The 7042-nt window shown below is 34.3% G+C and overlaps 1 long non-coding RNA gene across 1 annotated transcript; it reads right to left on the reverse strand.

Annotated features, from left to right (window-relative positions):
- LOC109227316 lies at window positions 571-4666 on the reverse strand. Its single transcript, XR_002068252.1, has 2 exons — window positions 4283-4666; window positions 571-830 (listed from the first exon to the last, which is right to left on the reverse strand). It is a non-coding gene; the product is annotated as an uncharacterized LOC109227316 (long non-coding RNA).

Genomic DNA, 7042 nt, shown 5'->3' on the forward strand with positions numbered 1-7042 from the left:
TTTTCATTTTGTTTGGTTATTCATAATTACGGAATTATCTTAAAACGAGTCACGCGTACATGTACTCATTTTGTTCAGTGCGTCAAGAATCATGTCACGCGTACGTGTACACAATTAATGATATTTTATTATTATTAAGATTCACTACAGGAAAATAGGTCTTTAACGATGGGAAATTCGGTCGTTAAAACTCTAAATCCGGTCGTTATCAATCAATTACGATGGGGTAAAAACCGGTCGTCGCCTGTCGTTAGTGCCTCCGTCGTTAAAGGTAAACGACCGGATTTTGATCCCATCGTAAAAACTCTTTTTACGATGGAAAGAAATCCAGTCGTTATACCAACATTAGCGAGGGGATTTTCCCATCATTAAATGTCATTCTGATCGTTAAACACTTCACTAGCAATAACTAATTTTCAGTCGTTATTAGTGTTTGGCAACCGGAATTCCATTCGTTATTCGTATGTACTTTCAACGACATAAAACCCGAAATTTTCCTAGCTAATAATGTGAAATTTAAATTAATAAATATATTACACACATTCAAAATCATACAAAGAATGAAGTCAATATCGACATAAAATATCTTTTTTAATTATAAAGAACTAAAACATCAAATAATATATTACATCCAAATTGCATGATCCTTTTGTTTCAATTCCTTAAAGAAAACAGAAAACTAAAGAGAAAGCGAAATAGTATAGTTTGTACGGATGACTACAACTCCTAATGAAACAAAATAGATTTCCCTTGATCTTCAACAATTCCACATGCTTCAACTTGCTCGAAACTCTCTTGAAGGATGATTCTTCAAACTTCAGGCCCTTTATCTGTTAAAAAAGCTTCATATTAGTTGAGTAAAAAAACAAGATTTAAGATTGGTAATTAAGTCGCTACCACACGGTAAAATATAAAACCACAAAGCAAAGAACATTTCAAAATACTATGAATAATTAGTGCTTCTTACAACTAAATCCAACATTAAGAGTATCATGAAACATATTACTGATGCTCGCCAACACTATAATAGCCAATACATTGGGAGAAAATGATATCACATATAAAAAAGTATTACTATTCCCTCCTAAGAATCATGTAGCAGTAGCTAGCAGTGGCTGGACATGTTGAAAAACATGGAAAAGAATCAGCTATTGTAGTTTCATCTTTAGGAGCTACTCTTCCTTTGAATGCATCATGTGATAGAGCTACTGCTGAGCAAATATATTGTGGTCAGGAGCAGCCTAACATGCAGGTGTTTCCAGCTGAGCAAGAGAAAGGAACCAGAACAATGATCGACCTACTGCACACTAGGTGACTTAGCTGGAAAACTACCAGGTTTTAGGGATGAAGCTGGTGCAAAAAGAACCGAAGATGGGAACATCGTGCATGCTAATCCTAAGACTACNGAGATTAAAGAGAAAGAGGTATTCTTAGCGCGGTAAGTAAGAGAGAAAAGAGGAAGAAGCGGTCGAATTGGAAGCGTTGTAAATTGTAATGGAAGAGGTAGTGAAGCGATACAAGGAGTCTTGGCCGAAAAACGCCATCTCCGACGAACTATATTCTCTTCTTTGCTATTTAGTCACATACAATGATACAAATACATTATATTCTATACAAATTTCACTCAAACATATTGTATTTTTGTATTAGATATATTTTTTTGCCTGTATTTATGTATTTTGAAGGTCTGTATTTCTTTAATACAGCTGAATACACCTGTATTCATGCATATACGATATGCACGACTACAAGATATAAACATTCAAATACACTGAATACAAACATTAAAATAGAACAGAATATAAACAGTGAATACATTTAAGTTTAAAATACAGTAAAAAATAGTACAATACACTGAATAAAAATAGAAATATAGTGAATACAACCAATGAAATATACTAAATACAACAGTAATAATTGTTTGACCAAAAGATGTTAAATCTTTTTGTTAAACTAATTAAGTAAATGATAATAAGTAAATTCTAGTTAAATATAATAAATCCTAGATCCAAGATTGATGGGTAGTAATAATCTAGAAACCGCATTTAAAGCTATTAAAAGCCAAAGGAGATCTAATGACATTCTTGTGAATCAATGAGGGAATGAGGACAAGCAATAAATATGATGAATGATAATAGCTTTAAATAAAGAGAACAATTCACCCAAATGTAATAATGAGGTGGATGATTCTCCCTCTGACAATGATGTAAGATAACCAAACATGGGAATATCAAATACTTTATCGGATCCGATGCGGGTAACTTGGAAGAACATAGCAAATCGAATCTTGTATAAAGATAATGTTTGTAGTTATGTGAGAGTCAACTTCTCTAGAGAGAGCTTATCAAGATAGAAAATTACGATCCTCCTTTCTCTCTCTATTCCAACTTATATAGGATATTCCCCTTACCTACTGAAAGCACAAATACAGAGAAAACTCCTCTTAATATTCTTTAGAAATATCTTATTTCTAAACTAGCCGTTTTGGCCGATCTGAGTGCTCGACCTCGACATTCGCTGCTTGGCTCACCAGTGTTGCTTCTTAAGCATGACCTCGACCTAATTGATTCTTGATTTCCTTATTTCAGGCGAGGTCTCTTTGATTAGATTTTGACCCATACAATTAGTCCCTCCGCCCGTCGGGGTTATTTTTGGACGAGCTCGGTGGGCGGACTTCGCTAGTTGCAATTTTGAAAAATCTGAGCACATTGGCCGAGGAGTACCCCTTTTATGGAGAGGTGATGACGTGGTGCTTCCAGAGCCACATCAAACTGTTACGTCAGTTTGAAATGACATCATTTCATCATGCGTCATTATGGCGCATGTTCCCAATACGTTACATAGTTTTTCGTGCCTCTTCCGTTTCGAAATAAATATATTTGCACGTTAAGAAAGCGATAAATACAACAGTTTTATAATTTAAAGCAGTTATAAAGGAAGGAAACAAGAAAGATATGTCAGTTTTGCTTTTGAAAAAGAAATTAAACGCCTAAAGGAATTAAACAAATAATTGCACATAAGGGGATACAAATTCACAAAAACGGTATGAAATGGTAAAAGCCTAAAGTCCCCAGCAGAGTCGCCATGCTGTCGCGCCCCCTTTTTTCCTCGCGGAAATCGGGTTTATGACATTTTGGTATGGGACAACTCTTTCCTTTTGGGAAGGGGTTTTGCATTTTGAAGAGTCGTCACCTAATGATTTAAGGTGCGTTAGGGCACCTATAGGGTTCATTTATAACTATGCTTGGTAACCAGAGATAGGGTAAGGGCTTGAAATTATCCTAAGGGGAAGGTGTTAGGCACCCCTCAGGATCCACTAGTGTGGTTCCCGGCCAGACATTTTTTGTGTGAATTTGTACAATTAGCAAATAAACAAGTATGGCTCAAATAGTAGGGGATTTAAGTTTAAACGCACAGATGTTTGAAAAAAAAACGTTATAAAAAAAACGATTTTTAGAAAAGAGTACAATNAGATTAATTTCAAGTCTAGCATAACAAATTAAGAACAAAATCCGATTTCGGCCATCATTAGCACAAGGATATCAAAAATCTCTAGCTGGTCGATAGGTTCAACTGTATATTCATCCGCAAAACTTGGAGCACTCCTATCTCGGCGCTCCTTCTTCTCATACACAATAGGGTTGGCATTTATCAATTCAGAAACCATTTTCAGGTCCAACTTTGATAAAATTCACCCTACAGTTTGAAAAGAGAACGACCGCGGGAAATAGATGTGTCAACTCAGTCAAAGAAGAAACAACTCCAAAAGAAAAAGAAAAGAGTAGAACACTTTCCACCTCACTAGCAGTAAGAAACCATTGTTTGAGTTGCTTAGCACCACTTAACCAAAAAGAACTAGAAATGACAGTAACCATACAAAGAGTAGAACAACAGTAAATACTTGAATATGCTATTCCATACAAATACATATCAATAATTTACATTAATCACATATATATCAAAGGGAATATATAAATGACAGTAACCATAATACTTTAAAGCCAGAACTAGAAAAGATACAACCTCAAAACTGTCAGGAACATATATTTTTATGGCAGCATTAGATGAAATCAAAAGCTCATTTATGAAAAAATAATTAAGTACCGTAAACTTAAGGACTTAACCCAAGTAAAAATAGTAAAGGACCAGATGAGAAAAGACAAACTTTTTCTTGTCAATGTCAGGAATGTCACTTCTTTCTAGTTCAGTACTTTATTTAACTAACAAAAAAAGATTTCACTAAACTATTCATCATGTAAAAATTGGTAGAAAGCTTACGCACCTGTCAAATACTTCAACTTGTACTTTGTTGACTTGTAGATGGTGTTGATGAAGGTTGATCAACCAATAAGCTTATAAGATGATCATACTTAGACTCAAAGTCGTCCATACATTTTTCCAGAGAGTCTTTTGCTTTTTTAGTTGCATTCAGCTCGGTTTGTAGTGATTCTTTTTCTTTTCGAGTTGCATTTAGCTCAATCAGGATCGCAGCCTTTGAGGAGCTACCGCCTTTCAACTCCTTAGTGGTTATACCACCCCCTAATCCAACCACATGACTCTTGTTTTGAGGTCCGAAACACCTTTCTATTACCTCGATATTTGTAAGAGATGGCTCAGACTGTACCAGCTCTTGTATTTCAGCCTATAAAATACAAGAAAATTTGAAATAACAAAATACATAAATANTCGGCTTGCTACCCGTACGATGAGGCATTCTCAACTTAGACCTATTGATCGAGTTTCTAATACTTGCTTCCTACATTAAGAACAAACCATTGAAATCATGAATTGTTACTTACAATAATAAGAAGTTAAAAAGTAGTTATGAAGTCTTACCTTAAAATTTTCACTTAAAAAATGTTCTTTGACCAACCATTCCCAATCACTCTTGTCTACCTCCTTCGGAACACCGTTTAGATCTTCATGCAATGGCTTAAACTTTACATACTTGTGCAATGATCCTCTCCAATTGGTCCATAACTTTTTCATATGGTTTAAGACATGATCTCTTTGATGATTCATGTCATCACTGTCAAATTTGTCCTACAATATTTTGCAAAATCATCAATCAAGAAAGGAAAGGACTTGAAAATTATCAAAAGGCAAATTAGTAATGCAACCACTTTGCCATGAATTAATAATATAAACTAAATATGTATTGTAGGTTAAATCTCACGGTACCTGGCCAAAAAACATGATTTTGTAGGAGTTAGGAGAAGAATGGAAATTGATTTTGAGTTAGTGGATTTAGGGTTTAGATTCATGTACACATTCAAAGATCTAAAGCCGCTGCAGTAAAATCACAGAGGCAGTAGCTTTTACATCAACATGATTCTTTTATAGAATACAACTCATTGATTTTGAGTCATATGTTTCTCATACAATAGTTCAGGCTTAACCAACATACAGCAAATAAGCAGTTATTTAGTTATTTCATCAAATAATTAGCATATGCATTAACCAACAGTAGGGTGTGCACAGTGTTTTGGATAGCAGAGGCGCTCGCCTCTCGCTACACAAGCAGAGGCACTCGCCTTTTACAATCGCAACGCAACAGAGCCAAAATAGTGGAGGCTGCTCGCATCGCCTCACCTCACTATGGTTGCAGTCCATTTTCCTTTTAATACGTAAAGTACTGCTACTGTATGTTGTTACATATAAAAGTCTCTTAAGTTTCTTTTTAAAACATAGAAGTGTCTAAAGTTTCCTTTTCTTAAGCTGACTAAATACCCTCTGTTACAGGTTATTTGAAGCTAAATAAGTTGGAAGGGAAACCAACCACTAGAATCTATATATGCAGGCATTATCTGAAGAGGAACTTAATTAATTGTTATCCCAGCATTTATGCATCTACATTAGAAAAACAATTTCCTTTCCAGAAAGATAGGAAAAGAAAAGCTAAAAATATAATTGGGGTAAAAGCAAAATCCAATATTTGATACATGGACAACGTATTACACGCGCTTCACTTAATCTTGTAAAAGAAAAATCCAAAAAATTGTCCACCCCAAGCTTGTAAGCGTTACCAAGTCGGTCATGGATAAGTTCCATCCATTTCTTATCAGGTGCCATAATCTGTTGCATGTGTAATATATATGTATATATATGATTAAAATAATGTATTAGCCAGAAGTAGACATTTATTCAATAAGCCAACAAATAAGCAAACACTTCAACTTGTATGTAGTACAAATGTATACTAAAGCAAAATCGATAATAAATCATCGTATTGTCTTTTAAATGCCTAATTCAGATCCATTTACAAGTCTACAATATCAAAAATATAGACACGGTATAATTGAAAGGTGATACAAGCAGGAGAAATATAGAGTGTTTACTTCATTTTATCAATTCACTAAGGCACAATGACTAAATCATTTCATGAATATAAGTTGCTAAACATGTAGATATGTCCATGACTATTGTCGACAATATAGTTCAATGTACAAAGTGCATATACAAACTGTATTAGACTACTTACGAATCTGCACTAAGTGCACTTGATAAGAAAAACAACTCAAATCAGATTTGAATGACTTAAAGAACTCAGATCTTTGTACTCGTTGAAAGTGACTATTACTGTTGCTCTTGTTAAAGTTTGAAAAATATTGAAAACATCCAAAAAAAATGTAAGAGCAGTGACACAGAAAAGTACAGAGACAATACATGAGCCAACGCAATCAGTACATACACAAGCTCTATATAATTTTAAAAATCAGCATGTTTTGCAAGCTGTGGATCAAATAGACAATCCTTTTGGACAATATACGGAAACATATAATACGTATAATATTCAAAACTTTCTCCTCCACATTCTTCGGTGTTTCAACAGAAGGGCTACAGGGACGCAACCAAAATATTAAAAAAGAAACCTTTATCAGGAGAACAGACTAGAAAGCATTCCTCTAATTTTTACTCATTCCTTCCTATTAAACATGACACATTTGTGTTTTCATAATTCCAAAGGAACATATCATATAATGGTTTGAACAAACTTGTAAGATAACGATATTCTACACATTTAACAAGTTCTAAATTAGTC

The sequence above is a fragment of the Nicotiana attenuata genome, chromosome 6 (genome assembly GCF_001879085.1).
Source record: "Nicotiana attenuata strain UT chromosome 6, NIATTr2, whole genome shotgun sequence".
Classification (NCBI taxonomy): Eukaryota; Viridiplantae; Streptophyta; class Magnoliopsida; order Solanales; family Solanaceae; genus Nicotiana; species Nicotiana attenuata.